The sequence below is a fragment of the Cervus canadensis genome, chromosome 10, assembly GCF_019320065.1.
Source record: "Cervus canadensis isolate Bull #8, Minnesota chromosome 10, ASM1932006v1, whole genome shotgun sequence".
NCBI classification, from domain to species: Eukaryota; Metazoa; Chordata; class Mammalia; order Artiodactyla; family Cervidae; genus Cervus; species Cervus canadensis.
In genome coordinates, this window is record NC_057395.1 from 78,222,898 (window position 1) to 78,248,990 (window position 26,093).

Sequence of the window (26,093 nt, forward strand, 5' to 3'; positions counted from 1 at the left end):
GCGCTTTAGTTCCTTTTTGGTTTCTGCCATATGGGTGGTGTTATCTGTGCGTCTGAGGTTATTGATATTTCTCCCAGCAATGAAGCTTGTGCTTCATTGAGGCCAGCATTTTGTATGATGTACTCTGCATATAAGTTAAATAAGCAGGGTGACAATATACAGCCTTGATGTACTCCTTTCCCAATGTGGAACCAGTTCATCGTTCCATGTCCAGTTCTATTGCTTCTTGACTTGCATACAGATTTCTCAGGAGGCAGGTAAGGTGGTCTGGTATTCCCATCTCTTGAAGAATTGTCCACAGTGTGTCCTGATCCACACAGTCAAAGGCTTTGGCACAGTCAATAAAGTAGATGTTTTTCTGGAACTCTCTTGCTTTTTCTATGAGCCAATGGATGTTGGCAATTTGATCTCTGGTTCCTCCGCCTTTTCTAAATCCAGTTTGAACATCTGTTGAAGCCTGGCTTGGAGAATTTTGAACATTAGGTTGCTAGTGTGTGCGTCTTCGCACACGTCTTGTGTAATTGTGTGGTAGTTTGAACATTCTTTGGCATTGCCTTTCTTTGGGATTGGAATGAAAACTGACTTTTTCCAGTCCTGTGGCCACTGCTGAGTTTTCCAAATTTGCTGGCATATTGAGTGCAGCACTTTGAGACTATCACATAGCTCATTAATCCTGACCATCACACTATGAGTTTAGGTACTGTTATTATTCCCATGTTGCAGCAGAGGAAATTAATGCCTAGGATGTTTAATCAATGCTGTAAACAGAAAAAAAAAAAGCTTCAGCTGGAAATTGAGAGAATCTGGGCACTTGTTGCTGCACTAGGGAATTTGGTTGTAACAAACAGAAAACCTGTAGCTTGTCAACTTGGGTTTTTGAAAATCTCACATCACCATGGTGGAGTGAGTATCAATTTTAGTTTGCAAAGTGAAATGAGCAATGGAACTGTATTCTCTGGATTTCGATCTCATTGTTAACTTGGAGCTCCCACTCTGCCAAACTGGCAGAAAAATTAAACTAAGTTCTTTCTGCAAATTATCTTCTGTCCTGGACATTTGTTATTGTTTCTGGCTGCTGAGTGAGTTCCCTTCTCAAGTCTGAGGAAGCCTCATGTTTACAAAGCTGAGCTCACCTCCCACTTCTGCTGAGGGAGAAGCACTAAATAAGTGCTTCCCCAGCCTCCTTGCAAGTTCCAGATTCTGTTGAGAAGCTTGTGAAAGAAAAGAATGCACAGGATCCATTCTGACTGTAGTAAAAGCAGTGGTCATATCTAAGTAGAGGTAGAAGCTGTTCTGATGTCAGTGTCTGATGTCCAGCATGGTTTAAACTACAGTGTCTGTGCCCAGTGCTGGCCATAGGAGGGGTCACCTTCAGACCAGACTCACAGTTCAGTTTTAGTTTTTAGGCTATTCTGACTGCATACGTGTGTGCTCAGTAGCTCAATCATGTCCAACTCTTTGCGACCCCATGGACTGTAACCCACCAGGCTCCTCAATCCATGGGACTTCCCAGGCAAGAATATTGTAATGGGTTGCCATTTCCTTAAGGATCTTCGCAACCCAGGGATCGAAGCTACATCTCCTGCGGCTCCTGCATTAGCTGGCAGATTTTTTTTTTTTAAACCACTGAGCCACCTTGGAGGCTCTTCAGATCTTCTGAGAGAGTCTGTGAGCTTTAGTGATTGTGCTAGTTGCTCAGTTGTGTCTGACTCTTTGCAACCCCATGTACTGTGGCCCACCAGGCTTCTTTGTCCATGGTATTTTTCCAAGCAAGAAAACTGGAGAGGGTTGCCATTTCCTCCTCCAGGGAATACTCCCAACCTAGGAATTGAACCTTTGTCACCTGCTTAGCAGGTGGGTTCTTTACCACTGAGCCACCAGGGAAGCCCACTTTGTATTGGGGTATAGCCAAGTAACAACACTCTAATAGTTTCAGGTGAACAGCTAAAGGACTCAGCCATACTTATGCGTGTATCCACTCTCCTCCAAATTCCCCTCCCATCCAGGCTGCCACATAACACTGAGCAGAGTTCCCTGTGCTACATGTAGGTCCTTGCTGGTTATCGATTCTAAATACAGCACAGTTTAAATGTCCATCCCACTTGCTGCCCCTCTAATGGGCTACAGGAAGTGAGGTAGAGGCCTCCCACCTCTGTGAGACCACAGACCATCCTTCTCTCTTTTGCTTAAATTCATCTTCTCCAGCCTGGAAGAAGTCTCCTCCTGTTCTGGAGAAACGCCCTTTCCTACATATTTCAATCACTATATTAATACTTTGGGTTTGTCTTATTTTTCTTTTTTTTTCCTTTTAGTAGAAAAATTGGTTTGTTTTCAAACCAACTCTCTCTCTATTTTAAAAGTCACAATTGTTAACTGCAGGATTTTGGGAAAAGAGTGCCCGGAAACCTTAAGGACAACTTGTGTTCTGTCCTTAAAAGCGAGGAAGCGAGCGAGGCAATGCAGGGAGAAAATTCTCCTTTTCCAGAGAGTGACATCTTACAGGGTGTATGTCGGGGCTACTGGCAGAACTGGTCCAGTATTTTGACCTCACGCCCTGACATTTATGCCTCTTCCTGCTCCACAGAACCTATGTTCCTGCTGAACCAAACCGTCACGGACAGAAGCCATTCACAATTCCCAGGAAATAAAAATGCTGCACTCAGAGGCCTTGAACCCGGCCATTGAGACCAGAGGTCCTGGCTCGAAATGGCGACCCGGCCCCTCAGCCTGGGGCCGTGTGCAGAGGCGCCGCCCTCGACACTCCGCCCAAGATGGCGGCGGGGCTGTGCGCTGAGGCCCTGCGCCTGCGCTGTGAGCTGCAACCGTGAGCCGCGCAGCCAGCCCCGCCAGCGCCCCGCCGCCTCCCCTCCGCGGGTGAGGCCTCACAGAGCAGCCCGGCCCACCGCCTGTCCGGGAGCCTGTCTCTAGAGCGGAAACTCCAGCCCCTCCACGCCTTCATCGGACAACGAGGCTTTCCTCTGCGTCTTGACTGGGCGTGTCTCCTTCCATTGTCCTGAGTGTCACAGGGCAGGCGGACACTTGAGGTAGAACTGGCTCCGGAGGGTTGTAACAAAACCAGGTAACATGTCTCCAGCACCTCTTTGCCCCCACATTTCTCTGCATAGACAATTGTTTTCTCTGTCTGATGTGTCCCTTATTTACTGGTTCTTAGAGACAAAATCCTAACTGCCCTTAAGAAGAAAAGGAGGGATGTGTCTGACTCCCCACTTCCACTGCAGGGAGCACAGGTTCCATCCCTAGAGAGCGAACGAAGCTCTCACAAACCAAAAAAAAGGAGGTGGTGCGGGAGTACATCCCAGGAGCTACGTAATGTTTTAACGTCTTTGTGTGCTGATGGATTCTAACTAGACTTACCTAGGAATTCACTTTTCCTGGTGGCTCAGAGGTTAAAGCATCTGCCCGCAAGGCGGGAGACCTGGGTTCGATCCTTGGGTTGGGAAGATCCCCTGGAGAAGGAACTGGCAACCCACTCCAGTATTCTTGCCTGGAGAATCCCATGGAGGGAGGAGCCTGGTGGGCTACAGTGCACGGGGTCACAAAGAGTCGGACACGACTCAGCCACTTCACTTCACTTCACTTTGAAACATATAGAAGTATCAAATAGCTTTGTTATGTAACTGGAACTGATATAGTGTTGTTGGTTAATTACACTTCAAAAACAAACTCAGAAAAAGAGATGTTTTCTCTCTATTTTCTCTCAGGAAGGGTTGAGGGGAGGGGGAATTGAATGAAGACAGATGAAAAGTACCAACTTCCACTTGTAAGATAAGTAAGTACTAGGGACGTTCAAGACGGATAAGTATAATTAATGCTGCTGTGTGTTTTATGTGAAAGTTGAGAGTAAATCAAGTTGAGAGTAAATCTTGAGTTCTCACCATATGGAAAAATATATATCTTTTTATTTCTTTCATTTTGTATCTCTATGAGATGATGGATGTCATTAAACTTACTGTGGTCATCATTTCATACTTGTAAGTCAGTCAATATGCTTTACACCCTAAACTTGTACAGTGCTGGGATATGTCAGTTATATCTCAATAAACATGAAAGGAAAAAAAGAAATGAAGAGAGGGAATCCCCATTGGCAGGTATAGCTACTATTTGAATAAATGTTTTGAGAAATAGTTTGGCCATTTAGGGGAATTTCTATAGACAGAGTCCTTATTTTATGGGGCCTTATGTTTTGATGGAATAATTTATTGAAAACTTGAGATTCTGAAACTCTGCAGTATCACCATACTCTTCTTCAAGGAGAAGATGCATTTCCTAAGAACTCTGGGTTCTTATTAACCTCACTTGTTCACTGGTTTAGTAACAGGAATGGTTGCTTCTGAGGTGGCATTAGTGGTAAAGAACCCGCCTGCCAATGCAGGAGATGTAAGAGATGTGTGTTCGATCCCTGGGTCGGGCAGATCTCCTGGGGGCGGCATGGCAACCCACTCCAGTGTTCTTGCCTGGAGAGTCCCCATGGACAGAGGAGCTTGATGGGCTACAGTTATTAGGGTTGCAAAGAGTCGGACATGACAGAAGCAAATTAGCACACTTGCATGGGTGCAGAGGAGAAATTTTCAAGTGCCCAGAAATAAATGGAATGATAATCTTAATGTCATTTTAAATTTAAGTGGGCTAGAAATTACCTATGGGGATTTTGTCCTCTTATACTCTCTCTCTTCTCTTTCTTTTATCTTGAAATGGTAGTTTTCAAGGGTGTCTTCATTCTTTCAAGGACGTTTATTGAGAATTTACCATGTGTAAGACATTATGCTAAGCAGTGGCTTTATGTATATAATAGAACATTAAACAGGTTAGGAATAATGGGGTGTAAACATAAAGCAATTTTATTTTATCTCCCACTATCACTTAAAACTTTATTGGGCTGGGAGGGGTTTCCTCTGCCCTTAGATGATTTTTCTTGATCATTTATGTTAATAGAAACTTTTGCAGTTGCTCTAAGTTACTAAACACAGTTTTAGTTCTGAAATTAGAAATTTTTTTACTTCAACAGAATCTGTTTAATTGTATTTAAAAATTTTTTTGTTGAAATATAGTTGATTTACAATGTGTTAGTTTCTGCTGTCCAGCAAAATGAATCAGTTATACATATACCCACTCTTTTTGTGTGTGTGTGTGTGAAAGACTTCTTTGCCATTTAGGCCATTCAGAGTACTGAGTAGACTTATCCGTGCTATCCTGGAGGAGGGCATGGCAACCCTCCTTGCAGTTTTCTTGCCTGGAAAGTCCCATGGACAGAGGAGCCTGGTGGGCTACAGCCCATAGGGTCGTAAAGAGTCAGTCACAACTGAAGCGACTTAGCATGCATGCATGCACCTGTGTGGTATATCGGGGTTTTATTAGTCTTCTATTTTAGCCATATTAATAATAGTGTGTATGTGTCAATCCCAATTTCCCAATTTGTCCCTCCCCTCCTCTCCCCACTAACCACGAGTTTGTTTTCTGCATCCATGACTCTGCTTCCATTTTGCAATTAAGTTCATTTGTACCCCCGTTTTTTTATATTCCACATCTAAGTGGTATCATATGATATGTGTCTTTCTGTGTATGGCTTACTTCACTCAGTATGACAATGTCTAGGACCTCCATGTTGCTGCAAATGGTATTATTTGCCTCATATAATAAGCCAATTTCTGAACTTGACTTAAATTAAGATCTCCTTCCCTTAGACAAGCTGTCCAGGAAGGTCTACATCCAGTAACGAGGAATGTGGTCACCCTGTTTCATCCTTCACTCTGTAGTCACACATCTGTCCAAAGGGGCTTCTGACCTTAGAGAATGGGGATGGAGTTGAGGTTGGGCGAGCAGGGAAGTGACTGTCAGCGTTGTGAACTGCGTCCACGGTCTCTGGCCCCAGCAGATGTGTACGCTGACTCTTTTCCCTCTGAGCACTATCTTGTGTTCTTTGGAGATTCTTCTCCCCTTGCTAGGAAACTCACACAAGAACCTTTCTGTTTCTGTTTGATTAGTTCTTGCTCAGGGGTCAAGGGTTTCCCTGGAAGATGCTGTCCCTTTCTCAAGATGTCCAAACCCCTCTTTGTTTGGAGGGTTAATAGGTAATTCAGATCCTTAGGTCGCACTGTCTACATGGGAACGTGCTCACATTGGTCTCATGTTCTGCTCTGAGGTCCTGGAGAAACAATCCCGTTGGTCATGAACCCTCCCCTGCAGCTTCAGGAAGCCAAGGTTTTGACTCCATCTCCAGGCTGAGCCCCTCGTCTGCCCTCTCCCCTTCCTGTTTTCCTTCGATCCATGTCTGAGCCCTGTTTATTGAGACAGAAGCTCCCCCTGGAAACATGCATCTAAATCACTCCGTCTCAGAGTTAGCCATGTAGTTTCTCTGGGTCTTCATTTTTGGTTTGGGAGGAAATACTCCTTGGAATGCCAGTGAGGGAACAAAGGGTGAGGGAGCCAGCCTGAAAATGCAGAGTGATTGTTCAAGACCCGCTCCTGCCACACAGCTTGATTAGAGGGTCATCAGAGGTTTTGCTAAGGGTGTTGTTTTTGCTGGCGCTGAAGGATAAGTTCGCCTCTGAGGTAAAGTAAAGAAAAAGGATGTTCTTGACAGAAAGGATAGGGCCCCAAAGGGAAGGTGTCTGAAAGTACGTGAAGCGTTTGTGGAAACGGCTGCAGCTTTAGGGAGTGTGGTCGGGAAGATCCTTGATGAAGAAGCACTTAGTCTGTCAAACAAAGGGGTTTGGCATTTACCCAGCGGTCCCTAGGGACGCTTGGGAGGTTGTAAACAGGGAGGTGATATGTTCCTAAAAGACAGTGACACCTAGGAAAAAACTGCCAAAAGATGTGTAAGGTATCTATGGAGAAAATGACAAGGCATGAGTGAAGGACAGAACTGGGCCCTTGAAAAAGAGAAATCCTAAAGCCCTGGGCTGCCCATTCCAACAGCTGTGTTTGTTGGCCTGATTTTCATGTCTCTCTCCTCTGTCGATTGCTTTTCTGCTAGACGTGGAAAGGTAAGGAACGGGAATAAAACTTATCCAACTACTTCCTCCTCCCTTCTCTGCTTCTCTTCAGTGAGCTGTTGCAAAAGTTAAAACGAGACAAAGCAAGACCATTTGGGCTTTAGAAGTAAGTGGAAAAAGGAAAGTTGTCAAGAAGGATATGTGTTTGTATATTCACTTGTAAAAAAGTGAATGAATAAACAGTAGAGATGGTGGAGTTAGTATACTCATGGAAACAAAAATTGGAGGAATATGCAGCAAACTGTAAATATTAATGTTTTGGTGTATTTTCAAGTATTATATCTGAAATACAGTATTTTTTATTGAAGTATAATTGCTCTACAATGCTGTGTTAGTTCCTGCCATACAATAACGTGAGTCTGCTCTGCACACATATAGCCCCTCCTCCTGGGCCTCCCTCCCGCCCCCCATCCCACCCCTCCGGGTCAGCACGGAGCACTGGGCTAGCTTTCTGTTACACGGCAGCCTTCTGCCAGGCGTCTGTCTCACACGTGGTCGTGTATACGTGTCAGCGCGGCTCTCCCGGCTCTCCCTTCACGGGTCACCCACTGCATTGTGTCACGTGTGTTAGCTCTCTTTGTACCTGTCTTTTATCTCAATCTATCTATGTAAACTCTGTGAGGGACTTTTCCTAGAAGAGGCTCTGATACATCGTAGGAATTCAATGCGTATCTGTTGAATAAGGGAGTCTATACATTATATATATATATATATATGTACCTATATAGGATCCTTTACTTATAAACAAACAACGATTTTACTTTCGTGTAACAAGGGTTGAGTTCTCAGCCTCAGAACTTTGAAATCCTGGGAGAGGCAGCTTCGTTTGCGAGGCTGTGCTATGCGTTGTAGGATGTTAAATAGCATCTCTGCTGCTGCTCAGTCGCTCAGGCATGTTGACTCTGTGTGACCCTGTGGACTCTAGCCCGCCAGGCTCCTCTGTCCATGGGATTCTCCAGGCGAGAGTATTAGAGTGGGTTGCCATGCCCATCTCCAGGGGATCTTCCCCACCCAGGGATCAAACCTGGGTCTCCTGCATTGCAGGCAGAATCTTTACCAGCTGAGCCACCAGGGAAGCCCCTAATAGCATCCCTGGTCTCTGTTCATTAGATGCCAGTAACTCCTCCCTCCGGAGAAGGCAATGGCACCCCACTCAGTACTCTTGCCTGGAAAATCCCATGGACGGGGGAGCCTGGTGGGCTGCCGTCTATGGGGTCGCTAAGAGTCGGACACGGCTGAGCGACTTCACTTTCACTTTTCACTTTCATGCACTGGAGAAGGAAATGGCACCCACTCCAGTGCTCTTGCCTGGAGAATCCCAGGGACGGGGGAGCCTGGTGGGCTGCCGTCTGTGGGGTCGCACAGAGTCGGACACGACTGATGCGACTTAGCAGCAGCAGCAGCAGCAGCAACTCCTCCCTCCCTGCCTCCAACCAGTGGTGGCAACCGAAACTATCTCCAGATGTTGCTCAATGTCCTCTGGGGGTCAAAATCCTCCCCCTTTCCCTCGCTGAGAACCACTGCCGTGGGAGAAACTCAGAGTCAGGTGCCTCTTAATCGTTTTAAAAATGTGTAGCGCATCATGAGGTAAATGGCAAATTTCGATCTACTACTGTGCTGTTAGAGGGGAATGAGCTGAAAACTCTGTCATGGATTCTCATACTTTAATGAGAGTTACTCAGGTCTCAGCCCCTCTCTACATTTTGGTTTTCTTGTTTAGTATAAATGCAATCCAATTTAATCTGCATATAAACACATCCATTGCATATTAAAATCAACATATTATAAGCATCAAGCTGAATGCTTTCTTGAAGGAGCAAACTAAAAAAATTCATACATATTAATATCACAGATAAGCCAATTATTATATGAAGTAGTAAATAAAAAAACAATATGATTAATCTAAAACTGGGAGCTTCATAAAGCAAAATATATGATATTAAGATTAGACTGCTTTGGAAACAGTATTATGAATCCTTGCATTTTACATGTAATTTGTTTAAAATTAATTTCCCAGTGTGCTATCTTATTTTTGTTTCACCTAGACCTACACTAATAAGTTTTATGAAACATTGATATTACTTAAAATCACAGCGTGGAGAAGATGCCATTTCTCTACTCTTAATTGAGGCAGAACACATGGGTTAGCTTCACAGTTCACAAGACCCTGAGGACCTGCAGGTATGCTGGGATTTTTGATTATCTGCTGGAAGGAAGCAGTGATGCAGCTCACCGGTTTATGAAACAATCAGCATTATTGTTTACATAACAACAACAGCAATAATCTTTACAATAAAGAACACAATTTTTGAGCACTTACCGTGTGCCAAGCCCTTAGCTATGACTGTGCGTGTGTGTGTGCGCGCTCATTTGCTCAGTCGTGTCTGACTCTTTGTGACCCCATGGATGGTAGCCAACGAGACTCCTCTGTCCATGGGATTTCCCAGGCAAGAATACTGGAGTGGCTTGCCATTTCCTTCTCCAGGGGGTCTTCCCAACCCAGGAATCGAACCCTGGTCTCCAGGCAGATTCTTCACCACTGCACCACCTGGGAAGCCCCAGGTGTGTTAACTCTTTGAGGGCAGGGTCAAGGTTTGTTCTTCCTTTTCTCCTCCAGAATGCAGGACACATTGCTGGTACTTCAAGAAATACGAAGAAATAGGATTCAGTTTTACCTTGGTCTTGCCCCGGGACTTCCCAGGCTGTGATCTGCACTTTCCCATCTGTTCTTTCCAGCCAAAGACCATCATGTTCGAGCCACAACCCTATGTATCTCATGCCTTCTTACACTTGAAGGTCCATCACAACCTTCGCCTCCTCAGTGAAAACTACTTCTGAGCATCCCCTGGGCACTCAGTGTAACAGTTTAACAGTTTTCTCTTTTTAACCTTTGAAACATCTTATTATATTTGTAGCCTTTTTGCAACCCACTGTAAGTTTCTGTATTGATCTGTATTTTAAGAGCCTCTTCTGGTGCTTGGAACATACTGGGCAGGTAATATACGCTAGCTGTTCTTATTACATGCTTGTATTGTATATGTGTGCCGGGGGGCATGCATTCAGATCCCTACAGGGTCCATCCAAATCCTAGCAATGGACTTTAAGCAAGTCACAACCTCTTTGAGCCTCAGTTTCCTCATCTGTGAAACTGGATCATAATAATACCTACTTCATAGAGTAGATGTACAGATTAAATGCACTTAAAATATGTAAAGGGCTTAGAAAATTGCCTGACTCATTGAGTTGTTACCTGTTATTTTTATAGAAGTGTTAGCTGTTATTTTTATAGAGACCTATTAATGAAGTGAATCAAGCTGAAATTGAGAAATTTTTTTTCCTTGAAGCACGTGAATTGCCTGATCTGGCTTAATTTCCCCAGTTTTAAAAGAGATGCGGGTATAAGGGATATTGCTCCTATTTCTTAAGCTCACTATAAGGGAAACAGTAGCGCAAGTGTGATGATAAATGGTAGCCGAGACTCAGCCTCTATGCAGAAGACATTAGGGAGCGGTGGGGTCTGGGAAGAAATGGAGGCACCCATGCTGCCTGAGGGGGCAGCCACTACGCAGCTCAGCCGTTGTGCTGTGGGAATGCAGACCTTATGTTATCAGATTGTCAGGTTTTTAAAGAGAAGCCCAAACTGAAGGTTTATAGGAAGTCTCCTAGTTTTTAAATGTTGGCAGCCAAATAAATAAAATTCAGTATTTTCTGCAGCTTCCCCGGTGGCTCAGTGGTAAGGCATCTGCCTGTCAATGTGGGAGACCCAGGTTTGATCCCTGGGTCAGGAAGATTCCCCTGGAGATGGAAATGGCAACCCACTCCAGTATTCTTGCCTGGGAAATCCCATGGACGGAGAAGCCTGGTGGGCTACAGTCTATGGGGTCACAAAACAGTTGATGATGACTTAGCAACTAAACACACAGACACACACACACACACAGACACACACACACAGACACACACACACACACAGACACACACACACACACACACACACACACACACGATATTCTCTGCTGTGTGACAAGACTGTACAAGACCCTGCATCTCTAGCCCCGCTCGGTCCCTGGGCCACCAGTTTGCAGGCTCTGTCTCATCTGACAACTTCCTCTTGGGTTTGAATGTGACCTGCCCACAGAAGATAGGCAAATAGATGTGAGTGGAATCACATTTTGGTCAAAGAACTCTGGAGCCTTTTCCATACATAAAATTCGGCTTATGATTTTTCTTTTAATAATCCAAAGGCTATCCCCCATTGTTGCTGTGTTTTTTTTTTTTGTCTTTGTGTGCACATTGGTAACATGCCCTGAATGCAGAAAAGCCATAAACTAGGTCATTTCCTTGGACAGGGAAATTCTCTGAAGCAAAAGCAGCAAAAAAAAAAAAAAAAAAATCCATCATTTCCTACTACAGAAGTACATACTTTCTCTCCAAAACCTACACAGAGTTTGACACAATAAAAAACCACGTCTGACCAAAATGCTAAATTCATGCAGTTTAAAATTTTTAATCACCTTAAGCCGAATCCTAAATCGGTTTTCCAGCAAGAACACAAATCAACTGCTTAACTTCCCTTAAGAAAATGCTGACCTCTACAAGAAACACAGTTATTTGTTTTTTATTTTTTTCTCCTTCCCTTCTGGATGTTTGTGGGTTTTTTTATTTTATTTTATAGAATTTAATAAAGGATGAAGTAACAAATGAGGAGATAAAAATATTCCTGAACACTCTAGGGCAACTGTGGGTTTGTAAACAGATATTGTAGCCAGTCCCTCAAGTCACATCAGTATTTGACTTTATAATTCAAGCTCTGTTTATTACTAAATTTAACTTGTATCTGTGTGTCTCTCCCTGAATTCAAGTAAATGGCAGCCGGGGACTATAACATGCCAAATTATCCGTTTCATCGGCGCTTCTGTCGATTTATGTATCTGTCGGTGCATTGATCTCTTTTAACGTGGTCTTTCAAGGAAGACATTTCTATATCGTTGTTTCTTATTCCTCCTTGTTTACGGAGAGCTGGTCCTCCCCTCTCTTTCAAATTGCGCTCTCTTCTCATCTACAAATGTTCATGATATAGATATATTTTTTATTATTCCCTCTAACCTTTCTTGTTCTCATCTCTGTCTTTTATGATTTCGACTGTGTCATCAGAAACTGACTGCTGAGGCTGCCAGTTAGCCTTTGTTAGCCCTGGTCTCAGCCTCTGCATGCGCGGGCAGGACTGGAGGGCAGGCCCTGCTTCGTGTGCACTGCTTGTCCTCACGTGGAGATGCACCACCGCCGAAGGAAGAGCGGGAGATGGACCCTGATGAGCTGCTGATGAGCTTCCTGTTGTGAGTGTGTGGTGGCAGGGTGGTGGGGGGTGGGCAGCTCGGGCAGGAACGAGAACCAAGTCCTGACCACCTGCCTAACTGACCAGGGCCCTTTTCAGCTCCTCACCAAGGTATCAGTGGTTCTGAAATGCTTCCCAGCCTAATGTTGGCGACCTGTGTCGGTGAGTGCAAGTGGTGGGTGGGTGGGGGAGCACCGTGACAGAGATAACCCACTGTTTTCTGCCCCCTGGGTTCCATCTGCCCAGCTGGCCTCTGTCAAGTGGCTCCCCTCCCTGATGACTGTTTCAGGGTACCCTGCGGGGTTCAGTAAGTGAGACCGTGACCCTGGGTTCAGCGTTTAAGGGGGCCCTCCAAAACTCCATCATCAGCATCAGTATTTTAATGGGATATTTAAAAAAATCAAGATGAATGTAAAGAAATCCGCAATGAACAGAATATCAAAAATTCTCATGAAGACAGGGTCCACACAGCTGCTGTTTCTTGACTCCTTAGGCGCCAGGATGGCTTGGCTCTGCGGTGCTGTTCCTGATTCTGTCTTTATTGAATGTTTTCATACCCTTCTTGTGGAGGGGAGTGCTGAGAAACTGGGTCCTCACAGTGCCCAGGTGTGCTGTGTGATGTGGGAGGGCCCCCTGGGTGCCCTCTGACCAAGGGGCCTCGGAGTTCCCTGGCACCCCTGTGTCTTACAGAGTTCCTGTGCCCAAAGCATCTTCGGTGTTTACTGGTATTTTCTCAGTTCTCCATCAGGCTTGTGGACGAGAGTCCAACAAGGTCTTGGCCAGAAGACCAACCCAAGAACCCCGAACAATGCTATATTCAGGATCATGCCTTCTTTGGAGACTAAGGCTTTTGTACAGAGCTAGTCTCGCTGTGTTTGAACGCCTGTTCCCTTGGGATGGCTTCTCTTCCTGTTCTTCAGGCTCCCTGCAGGTCTCGCCACCTGGGAATCAGACGTATCCATTGCCCTCATCACCTTCACTGTCGGTCCACATTTATTGAGGGCAAAGGGCACCATTTATCGTTTACTCCTCACCATAGCCCTGGCTGGTGGGGTCCGTGGTTATGTGCCTTTTGCCACTGAGGGAGCTGAGCACCCGAGGAATAAGTTTGCTGGCACCCTCTTGCTTGGAAGCAGTGGGGCTTGGGCTTGAACCCACCTCCCCCTCATTCTAGATGCTGAGCTCCTAACCTCTTGAATTTGCCCTGTAGACTTCTGTAAAGTCTCAGGAACCAGGAGGCTTTTCTACAACTTTATTTACTCTACGCACACAGAACACACACTCAACATTGCCAACATTCTGGTACTCTGCCCCTGGTTAAAGTTCAGTTCTTGGCCATACTGGTGATTTTAAGGCAGAGAAACTGCCATGAGAGACTTCAACCCAGTTACAGAATGAAACATCTTTATCAGTTAGGGTTATTGGCCATAAGCAAAAGCAACTGATTCTGGTTAACTTAGATAAACCCTGGACTTATTAAGAGAATACTGGCTTCTCGTGAGGCTTCCCTGGTGGCTCAGACGGTGAAGAAGCTGCCTGCAGTGGGGGAGACCCAGGTTCAATACCTGTGTTGAGAAGATTCCCTGGAGAAGGGAATGGCCACCCACTCCAGTATTCTTGCCTGGAAAATCCCGTGGACAGAGGAGCCTGGCAGGATACAGTCCATGAGTTCGCAAAGAATCGAAAGAGACTGAGTGACTTTTCACTGGCTTCTCACAGATCAAGAGTTAAGAGTCTCAGCTTTAGGAACCACATAACAACTGGTTCCCAAGCCCTTAGCCCTGCCTGTTTAACTGTTTGCCTCTCTGCACATTTGTACAGAGAGGAATATGTACCTGAAATGAGAGGGCCACCAGGGAAATTCAGTAAGAGTTGGCAAATCCCTCCAATGAACATCTTAACTTGGAATCATAGCCTTTCCTCAAATAATAAAATCTAATGAGAGGCTGAATAAGTTGCCTATGATCACAAGCGTATACTAATCCCCATTACAGAGATGACAATCTTGAGACCTACTGTGGTTAAGTAACTTGCCTAAGGTTTCAGAACCAATAAGTGATAGAACCAGGATTTGAATCCCAGACTATCTGCCTTCAGATAAGTATCTGAAAAATAGAGCTTTTTAAACACCAAATCTAAAAATACATCTAGAAACTTTAGAAAGTTTAAATATATCTTTAAATTTGTGTCAAAATACATACCCTGTGCTGTCTGACTGAGGGAAATCATTTTGCTCTCATAACGACCTCTTCATTTAATTCTTACAGTGCTGCTTAAAAAAATTCTGTATGTATATATTATCCAAGAGTTTTATGAAAAAAAATGTTCAGAACTACTTATATTTACAAGCAGTATTACCTTTTGGGATGTAATTTCTAGAAGTTTACCATCTGTTATGGAAAGGAATTGAGAAGTTTCAAAATGTTGCTTAGAATATGGCAATTTAAGTATATCTGTGAGTGTAGGACAATTATCAGCATTGGCTTTCTCAACTACCCTGAAATCTCAGTTTCCTGGCCTCAGCAACCCAACCAGGGGTGGAAATGGGGTACTGATGACTCACCTGCATCGTGGCCATTACCTGTGCACTGACACCACCCCGCAGCTCCTGAAACCCACCTTCTTCCTCAGGAACTTATGAGCGTCCCCGTATGGGGTCACCCATAGATGCACGGGGCTTCCCTGATAGCTCAGCTGGTCAAGAATCTGCCTGCAATGCAGGAGACCCTGTTTTGATTCCTGGGACAGGAAGGTCCCCTGGGGAAGGGATAGGCCACCCACTCCCGCATTCTTGGGCTTCCCTGTGGCTCAGCTGGTAAAGAATCTGCCTGAAGTGAGGGAGACCTGGGTTCGGTCCCTGGGTTGGGAAGATCCCCTGAAGAAGGGACAGGCTACGCACTCCAGTATTCTTGCCTGGAGAATGCCATGGACAGAGAAGCTTGGTGGGCTATGGGCCCACCCATATGGGCTATGGGTGGGCAGTCCATGGGGTTGCAGAGAATCAGATATGACTGAGCGACGCTTTACCAATGCCTGTAACATAGTGAAGCACTTGATCAATGTAAACTTTTATTACAAAACACTGACACACACTCTTTTTAAACAGAAGTGATACTATAGACTTGTGAGTCTGTATGTGCATCTAATCTTGAATTATCAGGTGACTTATTCCTGGCTTGTGTGCATATATATGTACCTTGGAGTAGGTAAACAAATGTGTATACACATAACATCTGTGAGTCATATTCCCCTCCCAGTGCCTATGGTCTTCATTTTGAAACGTCAGTTATTTCACAGCTTCGTGGGTGCACGTGGAAGTGTGTCTGAGCATTCTTCGACCTTCTTGATCAATAATGACCTAGTTTTATCCTGAGTAGCTTTATTTCCCTGCATTGATGTGTGAACATCTGTGAGTCTTCTCAAGGAAATGAGATCATAGTAACATCTGGAGATTGCAATGAGATGATTGCTCTGAACTAAATCTCTTTGGTCCTTTCCTATTCCCATCACTTACATTCATTGCTGTGGCTCACCTCTGGCAGAAAGAGGAATGGCTCTCCTGTTTAACTCTCCAGAGGCAGGAGGGGAAAAAATAGGAATATCTAGTAGTTACTGAAAACTCCCCACGTGGAAGTACTTTATTGCTGATTCCTTACTCCCCTGCAGAGTCTGAGCCTTTATCCCCACCATCGCTAATTGATACATGAAGAGACTGGCAGAGTGAACACTCTGACGGTGAATACACGGTAGGGCCAAGACTGCAGTTCCGATGCCCTATGTTCGGTTCTAGAGCTTGCCATTGAAGAAAAATAAACTTTGATTTTCAGGATAATTTTAGATTTCCAGTGGGTTTACAGAGATAGTATGAGCCTACTGTTTTTCACCATTGCATTTTACTGTCTCCTGAGACTTAAGATTTTACTAAACCATGTCAACTTTATCACCAGCTCAGCAAGCTTCTGTTTAAATTGAATTAGTTGATTATTTTTGGCTGTGCTGGGCCTTTGTTGCTGCGCAGGCTTTTCTCTGGTTGCAGTGAGCAGGGGCTCCTCTTCCTCACGGCGTGCAGTCTCCTCGCTGCAGAGGCTTCTCTCGTTGCTGGGCACAGGCTCCAGGGCGTGCGGGCTTCAGTGACTGGCACGTGGCTCAGTAGTTGGGGCTCCTGGGCTCTGGAGCACAGGCTCAGTAATTGTGGCCCCGGGGCTAAGTTGCTCCGTGGCGTTTGGGATCTTCCCGGATCAGGGATCGAACCCGTGTCTCCTGCATCGTCAGGCAGATTCTTCACCACTGAGCCGTCAGGGAAGCCGTCACCTAACTTCTTACCTGTAGCTCTGATCTCAATTAGAGGCTCTGATTAACTACATCTGAGGCCCCGTTGGAGAACACAATGCAAGGTTTATTCTTCTAGTTCAACAAACGGTGATTAAGTGCTTTCTGTATGCCTTGCGTGGAGTTAAGGACCAGATGGTGAGGCATGCAGTCCTGCTGATTGTCCTTTGGGGAAATAGATGTTGTGTGTGCGCGCGCGCGCACACACACACACACACACACACACACACGCACACACACACACACACACACACACACACACACACACACACACACACACACACACACACACAGCTAAGTGTAAGTCTGCAGGGAGAAAACGCTGAGAGCATCTGACAGTGGAGGCCGACCTGGTCTGTGAGTCACCGTGCAGAGAAAAGCAGGTAGGAATCATTTCCCTTACGAGGCGATATTTGAGCTGATACTTTGCAGGGCAGGGCTTCCGTGGGAGGGGAGGACTGCACAGGCAGACAAGACATCTCCACACAGACTCCGGCGTCTGCCATCAACTTTCTTTTAATGAAAGAAAGGCTCAGAAAGGTGAAAAATATTGCATTTCTTAGAATGCCTGTGCAGGTTCTTTTAATTCTACAGTCTCTTCTTTAGGTTTTACCCTGTTTGTGATTTTACCCCTTGGCCCATTCTCTCCTCCCTGGAATTAACCACCCTGTCCTACATCTGAGCCCTGGACATACTCCTATAACCTCACAATATTTTAATTATTTTCCTGGAAGTATCCATCTCCTGTACTCTAGTGGTTCCTCCCTGAGGAACAGATCTTATTTCTCCTTCACATCTGCAAATAATGTGTGCGTGGCGTTTATTGAGCACCTACTATGCATCAGCACTCTGCTGAATCTTTTCGTGTAATATTTTATGTATTCCTCGGGGCAAACCAGGGAAATTGGATTATTTACACCCTGTCACTCATTTAGCAACTATTTCTTCTGCATCACCCACTGTGCAACCCTATGGGACTCTCCAGGCAAAAAGCCTGGGGTGGATTGCCATGCCCTCCTCCAAGTAGTGAGGTGTGGCCATATGACAATTCTAACCAATAGAATTGAGTAGAAGTATTCCGGGCACTTGTAGGCCTGGTGCATAAAACTCTGTCTGTGATCTTTCATTGGATGGAGGTGCCTCTTAAAGGTGGCAGCTCCCTATCATGCTGACCCAAGTGACAGCATGGAGCTGAGCCTCCTCCTTTCCCAGCTAGAGACACCCGAGTCTAGAACCACTCAGTCCTGCATTAGCAAGAAACAAGTGGAAACTGTGTTTGAGTCATTTTATGTTTTTTGCATCAATTTGTGCCATCAGCTAGAGTTGCTCCAAGTAGTACAGTTCTGTTCTTCTTCTTCTTTTATAGCCGTTCTCCCATTTATTAAGCCTTGACCAAGGTCTGTACTGTCTCCTCTAAATCCTGGCTGATGGGTGGTGAGGAGCAATCCATGATGTCCACCTAGATTTCTTCTGTCCTGGGTTCTGCCATCTCCTAGAGTGATGCTCTTGGCACTGGCAAGCCTGGTTCATGACTGCTGTCTGTAGACAGGGATGCCCAGTTTTTTATTTGTTTCATTCTCACTTCCACTCATACACTCTTGTCCAATGTGGAGTCACATGGCCACAAAAGGCCCAAAAGGAGGCTGGGGAATGTATTCTCAGCTGGATGTCCATGGGTCCAGTTGACACGCAGGGACTTCTGTCTTTAAAAGGAAGAAAGGGAAGATGGCTCCGGGGGACAGTTTCCTGTCTTTCACACACATGATGATCACTCAGAACTTGCAGCCAAGACTAAATTAAGTCACTTATAGCCCCAAATAAGCAATTCATTAAAATATCTTTTCCCTCTTTTTAAGTGTAAGAAATTGTATTTAATTTAGAGGTGCAATGTTAATAGCCAGCAGTTATTGACAGCTTGAGGCTTCCCAGGTGACTCCGGGGTAAAGAATCCACCTACTGATGCAGGAGACCCGGGTTCGATCCCTGGGTTGGGAGGATCCCCGTGGGAAGGAAATGGCAACTCACTCCAGTATTTTTGCCTGGGAAATCCCATGGATGGAGGAGCCTGGTGTGCTACAGTCCACGGGGTTGCAGAGAGTCAGACACGACTGAGCACGCGCACCACCGCTGAGAGCGCCTTATGTGTAAGAATCTGGGTTGAGTATTGCGTGTGTGTTAGCTCACTGAAGTCTCATAGCACTGTTTCAAATAAAGTGTTATTTCAATTAACATTTTATAGGTGAGGAAACTGAAGCTTATGGAGGTTAAGTGATTTGCCTAAGGTCTAAAAGTTAGGAAGAGCCAGACTCGTGGTTCAGCCCTAGAGAGCCAGACTTCACCAGTGCATCCACGCGACGGGGATAAGAATCATCACTCCCTCAGGGTAAATGTGAAATACGTATCTGGAAGAGAACGCAAAACAGCTTATTTACTTATTTTTTTGTAATTTAAATGTAAAAGTCTGCATTTAAAAAAAATCTAAAACTAAAATTTGCCGAATTCCAATATATGGCAGTTAGGTCCTCTAATTTTTTTTTCTAGGTAAGAGTGCTTGTAAAATAAATCAAATGTACAGAGAATCAATACTTGAAGTCTCTCCTCATCTCTCTCATGACTCCCTGCACGCATAACACTCATTTCTTCAGAGCAGGGTTTGGCAGACTATGACACGGAGGCTGCCTCCAGCAGCCCCATTGCCCTGTCCATTTCTGTAAGTAAATTTTATTGGGACCCAGACACAGCCTTTGCTTCATATTGTCTATGGCTCCTTTTGTGCTGCAAGGTCAGAGTTGAATAGTTTTGCCGAGACTGTGTGGCCACAGAAATAGAAATACTCGTTATCTGTCCCCGTACATAAAAAGTTTGTCAAGCCCTGCCCTAGAGCTGATCAATGTTTGCATTTTGTCATCTATTATTTCAGGCTCTCTTTCATGTTTTTGAGTATGTGTGCATATGTATCCGATTGTACAAACACATCTCTCTACACATAAACACACACATATATGTATGCATGTATTATTGTTCAGTCCCTCAGTCGTGTCCGACTCTGTAGCCCGCCAGGCTCCTCTGTCCACGGGATTTCCCAAGTAAGAATACTAGAGTGGGTTGCCATTTCCTTCTCCAGGGAATCTTCCTGACCCAGGGATCGAACCCACGTCTTCTTGCACTGGCAGTCAGATTCTTAACCAGCTGAGCTACCAGGGAAGCCCATGCATATATATGTACACACATACGCCCAGGCATACACACACACACACACACACGCACACATATATTTTACCTTAAAGGAGTCATACTATGTATATTGTTATACATAATATATCTTGGTAATTTTTCCGTATCAGTGCCTATAAGATTCCTCTGTTATTTTGAGGAAAGCATATGGAATCATGGTATAGATGTACAATAATTTATTTGATCATCCCCCAGTCTACTGATGAAGATAAAACTTATTTTCAATTTCTGTCAGCCATCTTGAAGGACTCCCCAGAATGTCTTTGTAAACCCAATTGTGGCCGCCATTTGCTTAATTTGTAACATGTTAAGTCTTTGTAGCAGGAGGCTAACTTCATTCCATGTTAAGAGTTTCTAACTCACAGTAAACAGGATCAAAAATACATTCTGCATTTCAGATCTTAATTATGCACTTAATTAAAATTCCCATTGTCAGTAAAAGGTAAGGACTATATTAGATTGCGGTTGTTGGCATCCTGATTAATATACATATAAGCTTTAAAATCTGTTGTTACATTATGGTAGATTTTCCAGAAAGAAACATGAAGCTTTAAACTGCATTTTAAAAAAGACAGAAGGGGATATGAACTCAGTGGAAGAAATCCAGCTTATTCCAGAGCAGATGATAGCTATATATAACGGAAAAGGGAGCCAAAAGTCACACCTTAATTTGCGTGTTGTTTAAAGGAGGCAGGTTCTTCTCTTTCTGAGAATTAGAACTGGTGCAAAACCAGGGGATGAAAAAGTGCCAGGTATCAAATTCCGGGATTAAACTTGCATGCAAATTTCTATTTTACAAAACCAAATAACCAAGTCTCACCAGCCTAAAGGTGAGGTTTCGGGGGGAGCACCTGCTTGGCTTCTCCCCAGACCTCCCTGCCCTTACAGGTCACATTTTCCAACATGAGGACCTTACTTTCCGTGTTTTTTTGACCCTACAATATTCCCCTTTGTTCTGAGACTCATCCGTGGGCTTGATGTGAATTTTCCACTTTGTTTGGTGCGTTTCCATTTATAAGCTGTGTTTTTCTCACCTTCTCTGCTTCACGCTCAGTTTATTTCCCCTAAAGATCAAGAAAATGACTGTGAAAAGTTTGTTTCACGTTTTGAGGTGGCCTCAGTTCTTCCGCTTCTGTTCCCTGGAAGCTACCCCCCAACCCCAGCTCTTGATTTTCGGGTTTTTTTTTTCCTATTTCAGTTTTCGGCCACAGTGACTCTTTAAAGCTTTGTCTTTTTTGACGGCTAGTGTTGTCTTTGCTCTTTTAATTTGTTGTCTTCCTTTGCTCCTTTGTTCTTTTTTTTGTTCTCTCTGACCTATTGCTTCTCTGTGATTGTCCTTATACCTTGAATAATTTTGAGGTGCATATTAAACATCTCAGGCAGTGAGTGCTTGCTTTCTCCTGATATCTCCCTTTCTTTCTTAGGAACTGGGACCTCCGAGGTTCCAGGCATGTGTCTCTGAGAATAACATGACATAGCCCTGGATTTAGTGGGACTGAGTGTGACCATCTGACTGATTTCTGGCCAAAGGGATGTGAGTATAAGTCCTCTTTGCCACTATTTGGGGACATTTTTGCCCAGAGAGGCCACTGGCTGCTTGCTTGCTGGAATGTGGTCATGGGGTTGGTGATAGAGAGGTTCCTTTGGACCTGGGCATGGAAGCTGTGTCTTGACCCTGCTAGACCTGATAACCAGAGACACAGGTTAACACGAGCATCTCAGTAAGGTCAGGAGATAAAAGCTAACACCACCAAAGACCAGAAAATATTGCCAGATACTAGTGGGTAGATATGATTATATGCTCAAATCTCTTAGTCCTTGAAGGTTGCCCAGGGGAGAAGGAAGGAGTGTGTGTGTGTGTGTGTGTATGTGTCTGTGCATGCAGAATCCTAAATTGATTGTGGGTAACCCCAAGAGATGGCAGTTATCTGAACGTGATTACATTTTCTGCTATTAGCTATATTGGGGATTTGAGGAAAAAATGAAATTTAAGTTATACAGTTTAAGAAAACTATTTCTTTCATACTCAAATTTGTGTTCTGTGGAAATTTTGTGCACTGTGGGAGCCTGGGCTCACGTGGGCGACTGGGGATCACTGCTGAGCTTTAAGCAGGGCTGTGACACCGTCAGGTCTGTGTTTTCTCCCAAAGTCTTTTTTCTAAGAGGCTGTGGCCACGTGATGTTCACGGATCACTTTCATCCCCTCGTGGAAATGTTCAACTGTCCTACATATGTCACTACGTTTTTGCAGAGTCAGATGGTCTTTCCTGAAATATTTTCTATTGTCATCATTTGTGATCTCCACTATATCCCTGTCTTTATATATTTTTCTTCAAAATAGGCTCCCGGTCCATTTCTGGAGAGAGTGTTTAGAGTCTCTGGGTCAAATTTAAGAACTGCAACTGACTTAGTCACTCAACTGACAAGGAAAAGCGAAAAAAAAAAAAAAAGAGCATGCCTTTCATTTGAGAAATAAAATGTTAAATATATTACTTTTGCATCCATCTTCTTTCACTTTTATTTGTTCATAAAGTGGTAGTATAGTGCTATTAAATAATTTTTTTAAATAGGGGATAAAAAAGCATTCACAATGACCTAACTCTGGGTTTTTGTTGATGGGAACAAAAACTGAACTGAAACAAGCTGAGGTGGAGAAAGCACACATGGGCTCCAGTCATGGGAAAATCCAGGAGTAGGGCTGGTTTCAGATAAGGTTTCAGATAAGGCTGGATCTGGAGATCCCACGAATGTCCACCAGCATTTGTCCATGTCCCAGTTCTGTTTTCCAGTGTGTGGGCATTGTTCTTGAGCAGGACAACCCTTGGAACCGCAAGATGACCATGGGCAGCTCCAGGAGTGGGCACCGTGATTTCAGCAAACTCAGCCCTGGAGGATCTTCTTGTTCTTGATATAAAAGAAGAAAAAAATCCTAGGCAGTGATTCTCATTGGTTCCCTTGAATGAATCACCATGGGCAAGGCAATGAAGTGATGTGTGGGGGCCAGGTCTGGGGCAGGTACCCTGTTTTTTATTTATCCTTTTGCACGTGCTTCTGTTCTTAGCACAATAGGATATTCACATTCTGTGTTTGAGGAGATCTCTAGAACCCTTCTCCATCTCATGACCAGTTCTGCCTTCTTGCGGACGATTGACTTTTCAGATTCCTCAGTGGTTCCTCTTAGCTTTCAGGCTAAAACCCTCATTTCTTAAGTGATATATTCGTATCTGCCTTACTTTGGATTTGGGGGTGGGCTAACTCAAGGGACCACGTGGATTAAAGATGATGGAAAGGTAGTTCTCTCTCCCTTAAATCAGAGTGTTGTGCCCAGAAGGATAAATACATGTTGAGTAGGGAAAATCAATAGAGGGCCGTCAAACTTAAATTGCATTCTCCAAGCACAAGGACTGCTTCCATTTTCTGTGTTTCTTTTCTCTATTTTCATAAATACTGCACATTTATTTAGTTATAATTTTAATGTAGGATAGACTGGGCCTTAGCAAACTATAGCCCAACAGCCAAATTTGGCCATGATTGCCTGTTGTGTTCAATAAAGTTTTATTGGCACAGAACCATGCCCATTCACTCACACGTTGTCTAGAGTTATTCTGATGCTACAGCAGCACAGTTAGTAATTGTGACAGAGACCACATGGTCCTTGAGCTCTAAAACATTCACTACTTGGCCCATTACAGACAGACTTTGCCATCCTTGGTATATACTGGAATTGGAATTCTGCTTTTTTTTTTTTTTTAACTTAACAGTTTCTTGTGAATAATTTCACGTTTTCAGAGTCTTCATAACTGTTATAAATTTTGGCTACAGAAACACTTCCATTGGATTGAGTGATTCTCCTTTACTCATATGCCCCCAGGTAGAGAGCAATACTAAAGGTTTCCTGTAGGAATCCACTCTTTTCATGCAGGTGAATAAAATGTGGTTTCTTTTTGGCTTTCTCCATGGTCCTCTAAGCTTAACTCTGTTGAAGCCCATGTCAAACTGTAATTATGTTTTCCTTATTATAAAATACATGAAGTGTAGACACAATGATTCCTTAAGCATCTTATTCTTAATATCTAGCACAATGAAAGGTACTCAGTTAAGGATGTTGTTTACTACCTGTGAATTAACAAATTCTATTGCTGGTAGTGCAAATCAAGTCATCTGCAGCCTTATGCAGAACCTTCTGTGGTTGGTTCTTCCATTGCTCTGAAGATAAGAGAAAAAAATGCCTAAACATGAGGTATAGGTCTTGTGTGGTCTGGCTTTAACTTTCTTTACACCTGGCTTTCTGTGCTCTGGCCATGCTGGTCTGGTTTCCATGCCTCCAGTGCCCCATGCTTGTTCCTGCCTCTGGGCCTTTGCACATGCTGTCCTGAGATTATTTCCTAAGACAGACTATGTGTAATTCTTCCTATTCCATAATAGGAAGAAAGTGACTCAGTGGTAAAGAATCCCTCTGCCAGTGCAGAAGATTCAAGGGACTCAGGTTCCATCCCTGGGTTGAGAAGATCCCCTGAAGAAGGGCATGGCACCACACTCCAGTATTCTTGCCTGAAAAATCCCATGAACAAAGGAGCCTGGCTGGCCACAGTCCATGGGGTCGCAAGAGTTGGACACAACTGAGCATGTGTGTGTGCACATGTGCGTGCACACACACACACACACACACCCTCTCTACAGATTTCATCTACAAATCGTTATACAAAGGATTTCACTCACCAAACATTTAAGGATTACCATGTGCCAGGGACTGTTTTGGAGACTGAGACATCAGTAAATGAGACAGGTGCAGTTCTTTTTTTTAATTTAAAGAAAATTTTTATTTTATATTGGAGTATAGTTAATTAGCAATGTTGTGTTAGCTTCAGGTGTAAGCAAAGTGATTCAGTTATGCATATACATGTGTCTGCTCTTTCTTAAAAAAACTTTTTACTTTATATTGGAGTATAGCCAGTTAACAATGTTGTGATAGTTTCAGGTGGATAGCAAAGGGACCCAGGCATACATAACACGTGTTATCCATTCTCCCCCAAGCTCCCCTCCCCTCCCGGCTGCCACATAACACTGACCAGAGTTCTCTGTGCTGAACAGTAGGTCCTTGTTGGTTATCCGTTTTAAATGTAGCAGTGTGTCCTCGTCCATCCCAGACTCCTTAACTCTCCCTTCCTGTAGGAGATAGGTGCAGATCTGACCTCATCAAGCTTCTATGCAGCGAAGGCATCAGAGAAGTCCATCAGTTATAACAGAGTGACAGGTGGAGGTGCTGGAGAAGAGACAGTGTGGGAGCAGAGGCGAGGCCACCTCTCCAGGTTGCGGAGCTCAGAGGAGACTCACGGGGTGTGCTATCAAAGATACCCCAAGATGGATGCAGATTTGGCAGGTAAAGGGAGGGAAGTATGCCCTCGGTTGAAGCAGCAGCATTTGCCAGCCTCAGAGGAGGGGTTCTGAGAGGATTTCTGGGTTTGTTGGAGAGCCCAGCGGTGGTGGGATGCCCCTGGAGGACCAGGCCAGGTCCCCCGTCCTTGCTCTCAGACGGGAGGAGGTGGGCTGGCCTACGGGCATTCTCTGTGTCTCACATCCCACTTCGGTTTCCCTTGACTCTTCCAGTCCTTCCTGCTTTCACAGCAATCCCATTGTTAGGGTACAGGCCAGGACTAGCGTTTGAATTAATATCAAGCTTATTTCCCGTAAACAATGACTTAGGTTAAGGACTGGCTGGTTTTTTTTCTGTAAATAGCCAGAGAGTAAATATTTTAAACTTTGCAGCCCATTCCCGTCTCTGCCACAAAGACTAGCGCCGAGCCCTAGGCTGTATGTAAATAAGTGGGTGTGGCTGTGTTCCATTAAAATTTATTTAGAAGCAGGTTTGGCCAAAAGGTGTAGTTTGCTGACCTCTGACTTAGATGATCAGCAACATCTTTATCTATGTCTTGACTTACTATTTGGGAAAAAGAAAAAGAAAAAGAAACCATTTATCAGTGTTTTTCAAGTGGTGCTTTGTAGTCCCCTGGTGTTTAATGGAATCCTATAAGAGTCTGTGGAGGTGATGAAATGATGAGCCCAGGAGAGGGAGGCCTGACCTCAGGGCGGTGGGCATGATTGTGAACCTGACATTTGAGAGCCGTGAAATCCAATCTTCTTTACATGTGTGTGCATATAAATGCCCAAATGTGGTGGTAAAC

General features: G+C 44.4%; 1 long non-coding RNA gene across 1 annotated transcript; it reads right to left on the reverse strand.

Moving 5' to 3' along the window:
- Positions 1–1,959: 1,959 nt before the first annotated feature.
- LOC122448750 lies at positions 1,960–25,258 on the reverse strand. Its single transcript, XR_006271735.1, has 3 exons — positions 25,001–25,258; positions 21,226–21,231; positions 1,960–2,039 (listed from the first exon to the last, which is right to left on the reverse strand). It is a non-coding gene; the product is annotated as an uncharacterized LOC122448750 (long non-coding RNA).
- Between the last annotated feature and the right edge of the window lie 835 nt (positions 25,259–26,093).